The sequence below is a fragment of the Solea solea genome, chromosome 3 (assembly GCF_958295425.1).
Source record: "Solea solea chromosome 3, fSolSol10.1, whole genome shotgun sequence".
Classification (NCBI taxonomy): domain Eukaryota; kingdom Metazoa; phylum Chordata; class Actinopteri; order Pleuronectiformes; family Soleidae; genus Solea; species Solea solea.
The window spans coordinates 12099763-12112855 of record NC_081136.1 but is presented as its reverse complement, the minus strand read 5'-3'; the positions used below and the strand labels follow the sequence as shown (position 1 = coordinate 12112855).

Genomic DNA, 13093 nt, shown 5'->3' with positions numbered 1-13093 from the left:
AATGAAGATATTTCTCATTAACTCAGGGGAAACTGAGGTTGGGAAGCACAATTTTTCAAAAATACTACCCCTATTCTAGTAATACAAAGCTAAATGAAAATCGGTGAAGTATTCCTTTAAATAAAAACCTACCTGAATAAATGCAGCTAACTTTAGTGTATAGCCTCAGTTAGCATATCTTCTGGTAAGATATCTTTTGTCTTCATTAAAATTAGCTCATTTCCAATGATGGAATTTGTGTATATGTATCTTTATCTACTCAGCCTGTCACATTTTTTTGTTTTTTTTGTGTGTGGTCATAAGCTGAGGCCAAAGTGAGAGGGTAGCATATGGATTTGGGTGGATCATTGTGTTTGTGGTTGCACCTATGACTCCCAATGACATTTGCACTGTTAGAGGTGAGGATGCACAAGCTGCAGTGCAGAGGGCCTTGCTGGCAGCACATCAGATATTTAATCATAATTAGCCAAATGATTACTGGACTAATTGTTATTGGTGAGATATTGGAGCACAGCATGGAGAAATGTCAAGTTTATTAGCGGGGGATCTTCATCTTCTGGCACAGCTCTCTTTCATCTCTCGGGTAGTTTTGCCCAACCTCTTCCATTTCTGTACAAATCACACTTGCTCAAACTTATTTGTGACTGTGTAAGAAAAAAAAAAAAAGGAGTAAAAGGACACTTAAAGGCCAATGTGAATGGTGAGCTTTTCATGGATCAGCATTGTATTTCATATAAAAAGAGGTCAGGCTCAGAACTGTGAGACTGATGTGTGTGGATGTTTCAGAGGGGTCACAGTGCTCAGTGAGGTGAAGCAACTTTGCTTTGGCTATTGATAGCTTCACCACTATGCCTAAGGCAGGGTGGAAATCGATATTTTCTGGTGACTGCTAACCTTATTTTGTGCTGCGAAAACCCCCAACGAGGACAGAGGCGTGACAAAGTTCATTCACGAGAGAGTTATCTCTACTCTACAACTTTTCTTTTACTTTGCAAATTGAATCAGAAGATGCCGTGTGATTCCTGTGATCAATCCTTGGCATTTCTATCAAAGCAAAATCTCTTTGGCTCTGTGCTGCGGAATGTAACAGTCCACATTTCACAGAATTATTCTCATTTCCCTGACTACACAAGACTTGAAACAGACACTCTCTATTGTTCTGTCACATGTGCATTGTTGTCTCGCCACATAAATTCTGCTGAGCCCTTACAGTTTACAGTCTCTTTGATTCTGCCTCCATCTGCCATTCCCATGGAACCCATAATTGCTCATTTATTCATTTTGTCAACAGTCTCTTTAAAAAGTAATCTAAAACTGAAGATTAGGGAATTGTCATAGATTAAAAACATAGATTGATTAATCCCTTGTTTTGTTGAATGGAAGAAGAAAGCGGTGTCGGATGACGGGTTGCTTTCCTTTCTCCATTCAAACTACAATTGTGCTGTTGTTACCCTTTGAAAGACCTCCTTATTCGGGTACCTTTTTTTTGTTTTGCATTTTTTTTCGCAATATCTGTGTAAAACCAATACTTTCCAAACTGTGCCAGCACTAAAACACAGCCTAAACCTGGAACAGAAATGTCAACAATATTAAATAATAATTTTTCATATATATCTCTCTCTCTATATATATATATATATATATATATATATATATATAGATAGATATATATAGATAGATAGATAGATAGATAGATAGATATAGATAGATATATTATTTGTAATAATTACAAAATATACAACTATAGATTTACATAACAAATAAATTACAAGAGTTTCACTCTAAATAACAATTTTGTATTTAATTTGTGCTGCGACAATCTTACAAAAGTAGTCCTTGATTATGTCAGATCTGTTACTCCAGGTGAGAACAGACATTGAAATCAAATTTCTTTGCTTTACCTGCAATGACTAAAAGTCTTACTAATGGACGAATCCCCAAATATGCTCCTTATTTTTGAATTCACAGTGTAGAACCCAAATACTTCCACATGCTGCTTTTCAGATGCTCTGGTGGCATGACTGTCCACTGACCGTCCTCTGCGATCAGTGTTTTGGGTTTGCCCATGGCGAAGAGAAAAAGGAATTGTGGCTGCCGGTTCAAATCCCAGGACGGGTCATGTGTCCTTGACCTAGGCACCGAATCCCCATTGCTTCCCAGACACGGATTGGTGTGTGTGCGCAAAAAAAAAACTAACCCTGATTCTTTATTTTAATGATGGGCCAAGAGAGGACAGTCAAAATGGATCTTCGGCCAAGCTGCGCTTACAGCATCCTCTGCTGAACCACATGGTAAATACTTGGTGTGGTGCACTGCTCGGCTGTATGTTTTGAACTTGAATTAGATTTTTGATTCTGATCAGTCCAGTGGAGTGTCACAGAGAGACGATCACTGACCTGTGCAATCCTGTGCAGAGCTGCAAAGCAAACGACCTGATGCAGATTTATGGAAACAGCTCAGGCACCAAAATGACACACTGAAAATTACGATTTGGTCAGGAAGATACTGATTCAGTGGCAGAACCTACTCCTGTTGCATTTTTTTATATGCTTTGAAGATGACTGAGATGTCAGGGTCTAAATTATGGAGCCCAATCTAAGTTGAAAATATGGAATTTAATCTTGATTATGAGTTAATACACCATATGCCTCTTGCAATTAGCTGTCCATGGATGACCCACCTTTAATTTGTTAAGAGTCCAATGTAGCATAAAATCTAGAGCAGGTCATTCCCAAGTGTTTAATCTGCTTTTTGAGTGAGGGAGGGAAAAGAGAGTGACGCTATAGCCACACAGGGTAATTAGCTGGGCGGATCATGGATGAGAGGCCGCGCTCCCCTGTGCTACCACCGTCAATTCTCTCACCTCATTCTCCGGCTCAGGATCTTGGAATGAGCTGAGCACACTTTCACAGGACTGAGTCGAAAGAAAAGAGTAAAAAAAAATAAAAAAGAGTAAGAATGCACAGAGGTTGAAAGAGAGAGAACATGAGTGGGACAAGGGAGATTCGCTGTAGAAGATGAGATATTCTCACAACACCAAAGGAGCTCTGCAGCCTTTCAGGAATAACATTGTGAAGTCCATTCCTGTGTATGTATCACAGCCTTCTTGTTTCAGATATCCGATGAATTCTCTCAGTTTATGAGTTGAGCTGCGTTGTGGATTGTGGATCTGTGTTTCCACTGCAGGGACTAGCACCATGAATTATGGGTTTTACTGGGAATTATGTCCTTTTCCACCACAGCAGCCAGGAACTAAATGGAGGTGCCGGATAAATGTGTCAGTGTTTCCTGATAGTGACCACAACATAGTCGTCCCAACACAGTTTCATAATCCGTTTCCGTACTTACCTCAATTGTTAGGTAATTGCAGCAGTTAGAAACAATAACAACAACAACTTAATATTATCTCAATATTTTAAGTGGAATTAATTAATTTACTCTGTGGTGAACAATACTGAGACATAGTCTTATATTCCAGCCTATACTCCACCTGGTGGAAGAGTCATTAGGCTAATATGCTTGTCTTCCCTGGAAGCGCAGACACTAATGGAGCTTTTCCACTATACAGTTCTAGCATGACTTGGCTCGGCTCAACTTTACCTGCTCTGGTAAAGTTCCAAGCGAGCTGAGCCGATACAACATGTGACGTCGACAGACTGATGGACACAGTCATGAGAATCTGGTGTCTGAGTCAATTTGATGATCTAAATTTAAGTGAATAGTTGTCGTAAAGTTCTGAGTCACAAAAGCTCACACTTTCGAAGTTGAAGTGTCTTAATTAATGAATTAATGGTTTCACATTAGTCTTAATCTTGTTGGGGCCTGATTCCAGATAAGCCACTGATGATCATCAAACCAAAAAAAAACTGCCATCATGCTGTGGAGCACTGAGCGATACATTGGGGTTGACTGAATCTGTAAATTAATAAACAACCTATAATTCAACATTATGGGTCAGACGGTGTTGGAGCTTTTCTCTGATTTTGGAATATTGCAAGAGCTAGGTGGTTTCACTGGCTGAAATTAAATATATACTACCCTTAAGTATGATTGTATGAGAGTGTTATCACTTCAAAATTGTATATGTTTGGATTTAGTAGACTGACATTGACGCTGCCAATATAGTTCCTTGATGCACTGTTGGGGATTAGTGAAGGAGTCCTTGGTTTGATACAGTCTGCCATGTCACCATTGGATGTCACTAATTCTTACACTTTGGACCTTTAATATAAAAAGAGTAACCCAATTTTCGATAAAACCATGGATCAAAATGCTAAAAAATACTGTGTATGAACTAGAGATGCACTGAAAATTTGGTGACCGAAAATCGGTGTTGTCTGATATTATGTTCGATGAGTATGTTCATAATTGATTTATTCTTTGAATCATGAATATTAATGTATACAATTGCAATGCCTTGACTTTAGTGATCTAAGTGCACAGAGTCGCAGCCATAACAACAAAATTAGATAAAAAAAAAAAAAATGGTACAGAATTGGCATAATAATTTCTGTCTGTGTTTCGGTTTCGGAAGTGTTTTCTTATTGTTGGTTTTCGGTTTCGGCCAACAATTTTCATTTCGGTGCATCCCTAGTATAAACACTTACCAGCCACTGTATTCACCAGTTTCACCAGTTCAACTGCTTGTTGACACAAATGTCTCATCAGCCAATCACATGGCAGTGTCTGATCATCAAGCCATCAAGGGTGTGGAAGAAATGTGATTAAAGAGACTTTGAAAATGGCATGATTGTTGGTGCTCTGAGTATTTCAGAAACTTTATCAGGTGTCCTCAGTACCTAATTAAGTGGCTGGTTGATGCATAATGTGCCTACATTTCTTAATCACAGTGTTAAGAAGAAAAAAAAAATACAATCATTTAGTTTCTTATCGAATTCATGTTTTGTGGCACGTGTTTTGTTTCCATATAACTGCACTGCCATCCTTTGGCCGTGCTCTGAAATGATTGTTAGGAAACCAGTGGAGTTCCTCTATCACTTCCACGTTCTTGATTGATTCAAATAATTACCCACAACATTGCTCCACACTTTATTTTGCTGACCTCACATGCCTGAAATTACTGCAGAACATGCAGAAAATCTTCAGCTCTGGGACTCTCCCACCTGTCCTTATAGGAGTGTGACACCGGCAGCTGAGTCCACCTCCCCCTCCTCCTCACACACGCACATCCTTAATCAAAGCTGGAAGATGCATTCGGTGAATTCAGAATTTCAAGCACCTCTTTGCTCTGCCAGTGTCTCGACTTTGCCTGATTAAAATGATAGAGGGGCTGGAGAATGTTTGATCTCCAAATCAATTTACATTTAAGATTCAATTTTGCACCTGCAAGACTTTGATTTTTGGAAGTTCACGCCTTCCCCAGTCTTGGAGGGATGGAGATTAATCTACACCGGCTGTTGAAGGAAAGAAAATACATCTTTGCTCTCTCTTACACCCAAATAAATCTGTACAGATGTTTCAAGTAGGGAGATACGTGAATGTACTTTTTCATGACTGAAAACACTGCTTGAGAAATTCTACCAATTTAATACTGTCTGATTATTATCCCTGACATTTACTACTACCAGATGAAAACATGACAACTCACTACTCGTTACACTCCTCACTGGTCAAAAAACCAAGTTTGGATTTTTCGTTAGTTTTCATTTTTATTTCATTTTGACTTTTTTTTTTTAAATGAGTTTGTTTTAATTAGTTTTTAGAGTGGGTTTGCTCGTTTTTATTATTATTTTATTTTTTGTAAATGCTCAGTTTTAGTTTAGTTTTTTGAGTAAGCATGCCGAGTCAGCATTTCCAAATCTAGGTTACCTGTTTTATATTTTTGGTTATCTATTATTTTCCTATTTTCTTTATTATTCTCACATTATTATCATGTTCCACCATTTTTCCTACATCAAAACGTTTGACTCATTAATCTTCTGCCCGCTTTATCCTTCACATGAGGGTCACGTTGTTTCAGGTCATTCCTGCTAATTCCTTCTTTGCCGTCTTCAATTCTTGGCAGCAGTTCTGGCGTCATATCCAGGGGCACCGTGCTATGACATGCATGCTTGCGTTTTTACATTTCAAAAGAAGCACTATTTATTATTTGTATTTCATCATTTGGCTCAGTTGAAAGATGGAATGAAAGACGGGCCAAAGAAAAAGCTACAGGGATGACAGATTCCTGCTTATTATGGAATATACACGTCATTTTATTTTGAAATGCCGGTCCAGTTCAAGCACATTACAACTAAGTTCTGTAGAGACAAAAGACAAAGTGCTGGGATACAAATCAATGTTGAAAGGTGAGGAGAGAGGAACAGCAGAAGCACCATTCTGAATCTCACCAAACAGTCTAAATGTACAACTCCAGGGGGAAATATCTGTTTTAGTTCCTTCTCAATGATTTATTGATCCTAGAATTAAATTACGCAAGCCCCCTTTTCACCATTATACAGGCCAGCGACAGCAAGGCATGTTTGATGTTTGCATGTTTTTTTTTTTTTAATTAAAATGTTTCTCTGGGGGGGGAAGAATCAAAAGCTGTGTTTGCCATAATATCTATTTTTAATCAAGCTCCTCCTCATTGCTCCATGTTTGAATAAAAAAGATTAATATACTCAGAATAAAGGCAGATAAAGGTGATGTGATTTTCCGTCAGTCTTCCATTTACTGCAAACCTCATGTGAATTCATTAAGGGAGAACAAGTGCAATTAAAAAATAATTTTCCCGCGGAAAAAGTGGAGGTTGCCGTCGTATAAATCAGGGAAAAAGTAGTGCTTCTACCACGGTGAGCGATCTGTGATATTTAACTATGGTGGGGGTGTTTTAATAAATCCCTGAACCCTCTTTCAATTTGCGTATTCATTCCTGACTGAATAACCGTTTGTTTCAAAGATTATTCATTTCCATTGTCCCCAAAAATAGAGTTTAATCACAAAATAATTTTTTCCCATTATAAAAATGCACCTTGCTGAATTGGCTTTGAATAAATGTATTTAGTTTTAGGACCTTGGATGTAGAAACATGCTAATGACAAGAACTATGCAATGTTTTTTCTAGTTATTTGCTCAGAAATAACAGTTTGGAACATGTATTTTTATTTCTTTCATTCCACACAAATTTGCAAAACCATTACCACTGAGATGAACTCATCAATACCAGTAGACTTCTCCTGGTGCTGATTCAAATCTAAATGTATTTGTTTTTAAATAAAGAAACATTAAATGTGTAACCTCGTCAGGTTTGAAAGATGCCCCTCATGGAGTGAAGATGCACTGAACTCACGCAAGGATGCAGTGCTGTTTGTATCATGTCCTGTCGGGATGAGTAGCCCCATCTAGTGGCCAACCATCACTCGTATATATGGGTGGTACAGGGTGTAGCTAAACCCCTAAACCACTTTTTTCAGGTTAAAACTATGGATATCTAGTAATATTATTTACTGATCCAGGTCAAACAAGTTTGGTAGTTTTGTGTAAAGTATTTGAATTGTGTATTTTGTGTTAAAAAAGGGGCGTATGTACTGCCTCCTCCAGCCACACCCCCAATATAACCGAGCTGTGCGAACCAGAGCGTAGCGCGTCCATTCTGCCCGGCGACAGCGAATACTATTTTCTGATTGGCTGATGGGTCACTAATTCGAGACCATTGTGTGAATGAACTACGCAGAGCAATCTGCCTTCACATCATCGATTCATAGATTACTAATTCATGTGCGGTGAATGTCATGTATGGCATGTGAGTGTGGGAACTTATTGAAATGCGGGTGTCTCACACTGAATGCAGCACTAAACTACCACTGGGAATACCAATAACTCCCTGCCCCCTTTTTGTAGATTTTCAAAAGCAGGCATTGGGCGGAGTTAGCCTCAGACCAGGGGTTTATTAACTCTTTAAATTATTCTGACCTGAGGAATATTCTCAGGGTCTAGCAAATGTTGCGAGTATCTGGACATGACCATCTCAATGACAATGATAAGACTTTCTCTTTTTTTTTTTTTTTAACAGATGAAATCCACCCCCTGCCCTTTCCTTGTCTCCCCTGTCTTTGTAGGACAGCGCCACCATCCTGCATCAATTATGGTAAGAGCGTTTCATTTTCTTAAAGGCAATCCTGAGTTTGACTCACTTGCAACAGGTCTTGCATGATGGCATAAATAATCACGATGGCCTTGGCTGAAGTTGGCAAAAGCGATGTGTATATGTCAAATATATACAGCAGGGAGCCATAGTGTTTAAAACAGGTACTGCAGTTCCAATTTAAAACAATGTAAGCTGCCAAGAACAGAAACAAGGAACTGCACTTATAATTGGAGTGTGGTTTATTTTTGTAAAAGTGGCGACTGACAGTGAAAATGTGTCCGCGCTGAGTCACAGTGGAGAATTATCACATAAAAAGCAGAGAGATAAGAGAAAATGACGGATTGTAAAAACATTATATATGTTAAATATCCACTAACACAATGTATATGAGAGAGATAGAGAGAGACAGAGAGAGCAGGGGTTGGCCACCCTTGGCTGAATCTTAATTGCTTGACAAAATTGTCCACATTGGCATTCGCCTTAAACCTCCTCTCCACCTTTTGTCGTCTATATTTTACCATTTCTCAGTGCAAACCCTCGATTTTCTACTCCTCTGGTTGAGGTGTTGTTTTAGATGTTCAGTGAGGCTTTTTGAGGTTGCGCACCATTCTGTATTTTCTTTTACCCATGGCTGCAGCTCGCTGTGTTTGACTAACTCTGCTGGAAACCCAACTGTTGAAAAGCTCAAAGCTGTATTATTTGGGGGGGTTTGATGGCTGACAGATCAAAACTCCAAACCAAAATACACAAAGTTAATGTCTGATGAGAGGTTTCATTTTAAGAAGCTGAGCAACAGAACCCCCGCCATCGTGCAGCAAACACCGGGTAAAACTGAGGATGAGCCGCTGTTGAAGTTGGAGCGTGACTGATCAGTTGAATATCCAACTTGAAACTATCCATCGATCTATCTTCTACCCTTTATCCTTCCCATTCACTTTATGCGCTTTACTTCTGGTTAAAAGTCCAGTTAGTGACGATCCTTGTTTGACAGCATGTACTCACCTTTTCCACCGCAGTTAACAGTCGTTGTCTTTTAGTTACTGTTAGTGTTTTTCTATTTGTGGGTTGGGGATTTTCACTTCAGGACCTGGTTGGCACTTGATAGGCTTGAGTCTCTTTGAAACCACATAGTTCTATGTGTAGTTCTGTGTTTAAAAAGAAAGATACAAGTAAACAGTCTGATTACTCAGTAATTTAGACATGAGAAGAAAAGCAAACTTTTAAGTGTGATTAATCTAGATGAATTCATTTCCAAAAATAAAATCTATTGACAGCCCTACTAGATACATTTCGATGTATTTCTCATCTGTTGCACATGAAAGTTTCTGTGACTGCACAAACTGCGCGCTACCAACACATAGTTGTATTCTGAAGAGACGGATATGTCTGAAATGGACTGAGGTGGGAATAAAGCTTGTTGTAGAGTTCCAAACAACCCCACTGACCCTCTGTAAACCCATAGGAGATAGAAACAAATTGATGTGTTTCTGTATTGTGGGGAGCCGCACTGCAATGCTCTCTATAGGTGTTCTTTAAAAGTCAAGCCACTGTCAAAATCCCCTGCAACTAATGGCCAACAAGAAAGCACTCAACAGAGTGCAGACCTCCACCACCAAAGCCTAATAATCTCCCCAGTTAGCCATTACTTTCACAGACAAACATTGCACCGGGCAGATGACAGGAAAGGCTGCGGCGGCAGTAAGTAAGCGTGCAGTAAAATATTGAGCGACCATGCGTAACAGGTCAACAGTGACAAAAACACAAGGTCTACAAAATCAAACAGTTTGATGCGTGAACGTGCACATTTGGAGGATAGTGGTGATACTAAAAGGTGCACAAATCGATATTGTGTTTGTAACTCTGTTGGACTAGAAAACTTTAGAAAACTTGGAAGTTTGCCTCAACGGTGGCACTGGATAGAGAAAATGATGCACACTGGCCACTTTATTTACCGTTCCTCCCCCTCAGTCTGATGCTCAGTTTGAACTTCAGCTGTTTGGTTCGATCATGTCTGCATGACTGACTGCCCTGAGTTGCTGCCATGCATCTAATAAAGTGCCCCAGCAAGTATAAATCAGGGGCTCATTATTCTCTCTTATTTTTATAATGTCAGAACATGTTGATGAGTGTTTCCCAAACCTGGAAATGATGATGTTCTCAAATGTCTCGTTTTGTTTGAATGATTTCTTAGTTTCATGGAGCAAAGAAACCAGAAAATATTCACATTTAAGATGCTGCAAAATCAGAAAGCTCGTTTTAGTTCTCTAAAAAAACCACTCAAACCACTTAATCAATCATCAAAAGTGTTGATGATTAATTTAGTAATCACATTCATTAAATAATCACTGCAGCCCTATTGGGTAGTACTGATGTAATTTGGTTGGTGCATTTAGAAGTATGGTGTTCAGTGTCAAAGCTAGTCACCTTCAGATTCATTTTATCATCTTTCACTGACCAAAAGGCATTGAGTTGCTGCCATGTGACCGGCTCATCAGATAAAAGCACTGCACACTTGTACCTTAAAGCACCGTATTTATGAGTCACTAAAAATGCCGTATTCATGGCGAGTCAGACAGAGATACCACCAACGGGCAGGAACAGTGGAGAGAAAATGGAAGTTACAGTTTTTTTCCCATTAAGACGACTATTCAACCATAAGCTTTGGCTGAGTAATACCACACAGTAGCGTTGTGACTCACACTACAGTATAAGCTTTTAGCAGGTGGTGTAAGACAGTCGCGTCCTTATAACCACCAGACCACGTACACGTTTGATATTTTTAGAATATTACCTGTAGATGATATGAAACTAATCAAGCTGGCTGTAGAATGGTGTCGGTTTACCATGGTTACCGTTCGCCGTGCGACTGCAATTCTCATTTATTTTATTTTTTTCCATATGTGTCGTCGAGCCAGCCACCTATTGTCGGCAGCGACAGTGTCGTGGGTCAATACAAGTTTTCCGATGGCTGGCTTCATGAAGAAAAATATAAAAGATGGTTGATCAAGAATACAAAGTGGGAAAATAAAGCTGGATGCAAACTATGCTTGAATTATTATTATATTATTATAACAGTTATTAATTGCACTCTTTAAGCATTTAGCTTGAGTAAAATGCTGTGCATTGAACGTTAGTGTTGTAGTTAAGACCACCTAAACCGAGACCAAGTCGAGACCAAGACCACAGTGTATCGAGACCAACACAAGACCTAGACTTTGAGGGGTCGAGACCGAGACAAGACCAAGACTTTGAGGGATCAAGACAAGACCAAGACCGAGGCAGTAAAAGTTGGACACAGAATTTTATTTGCTGAAAGTAGGCATATCATTTTTAAATTTGTATTTATCGGACAGAAATGCCTTGTTGATCATTTCACCAAAGTGACGTTGTGTATATTGGAAATTTGAGACAAAGTGCAATCAAATGATCGGCCGGATGGGTACGATAATGTTTTTTTTAAGCAATGTTTGGCAATTTTTCTGACAATAACAACTGGAGAACAGTATGGAGAAAGAGTGCAGTGATGAACGTTTGTTAGAAATCATCAGTTTTGCCATTAGATGTCACTTATTCCTGTACACTGGACATTTATCAAATGTGTAACATAGTTAAAATGGAATCTCAACCAGTCGCGGCTCTGCATTTTAAGCCTACTGTTTTACTCTGAGACTCTTGTAGTATAATTATTCTCAGTCCAAATGAATACAATAGGCTGCTGGTAACAAATACATAAAACAGTTTATGTCCAGCGTTATTCAAATGCTGACATTTTGACTTCAGTGTGGTGCTAGACGCAACCTCATTTCCAAACGTTCTGAAGAACATGAATATATAACATTTATCACATACACAAGACATTAACTGAAGTAGCAGTGGTTTCTCCCGCTGTAGTGCGTCTGCTTCATGGTTTGACTCGTGCATTCAGAGGTAGTCTTCTTCATACCTTGGTTGTAACAAATTGTTATTTGATTTCCTGTTTCTTTTCAATCATTTTAAATCATTCTGACCATTTTCCTCTGACCTCTGGCATCAACGAGAACATTTACCTCCAAAGAAACTGCCGCTCACTGAGTATTTTCTCCTTTTCTGTCCGTTCTTAGTAAACCCTGAGATGGTTATGTCTGAATTAATTCCCAATAGGTCAGTGGTTTCTGGAGTACTCAGACCACAACCATGTGTCAAAGTCACTTAAATTACTGTTCTACCTCATTCTGACACTTGGTTAGCACTTCAGCAGGTTGGGTTAGGGTTAGAAACACCGATCGCTGCCATGTGACTAGCTGCTTTTAGGGCATTGATCACAGTATACGGTACATTTTCCAGTCATTTACACATTAATATTTGATAGCTCTGGTGTTAAGTCAGATTTGAACAAAGAATCGGTTTACACAAACTCTACCCCAACAATGTACTGTACGTCACGTGACTCAGGCTTGAGTAGGACCATCAGTCTGAAGCTGTTTTCATTTCCTTTTCTGCTGACATGGGCAAAAATGGATTTCGTTTGGGAGCGAGAGAGAGAGAGAGAGAGAGAGAGAGTCAAGGATGAGAAGGAGTGTCAGTCTGCCAAGATCAATAGATGACTCAAATCCACTGCTGATGTTTCATTCTTCCCCATATCCGTTTTATGTATTCACCTTCTTCTTCTTCAGTCAAGTCTTTCTCCATTTGACGCTGTCAGGACGCCAGAAATAAATGCTGACAAACAGTTATTTGGGTGATTTAGGAATCTTTATTGGCACTTTATTTAAAGACAAGACTTCTAACCACTGGAGAGGGATAACGTTAGGATGTCATCGACACCATTCGATGGCAATACGTTTGCTACTTTTCTGTAATATGATATTGAAGACACCAAAACATAGAGGTGTGGTGGAGAGCTGTGAGGAAGATTGACTCACCACCAGAGGGCAGGCTCTTGTATGGTCTATTAATGTAAATCTCTTAAAAGTTGTCGAAATTATAAAGCACCGTATAAAGACCGCATTCATTTCAGTCGATCCT

At 39.1% G+C, this 13093-nt stretch overlaps 1 long non-coding RNA gene across 1 annotated transcript in view; it reads left to right on the top strand.

The window, feature by feature from the left end:
• LOC131456825 (uncharacterized) overlaps positions 1–13093 on the top strand; it is a 235203-nt gene that overhangs the window by 140350 nt on the left and 81760 nt on the right. The window contains exon 3 of the long non-coding RNA XR_009239940.1: positions 8015–8089. This is a non-coding gene — a long non-coding RNA (uncharacterized LOC131456825). The remainder of the gene's footprint in view (positions 1–8014; positions 8090–13093) is intronic.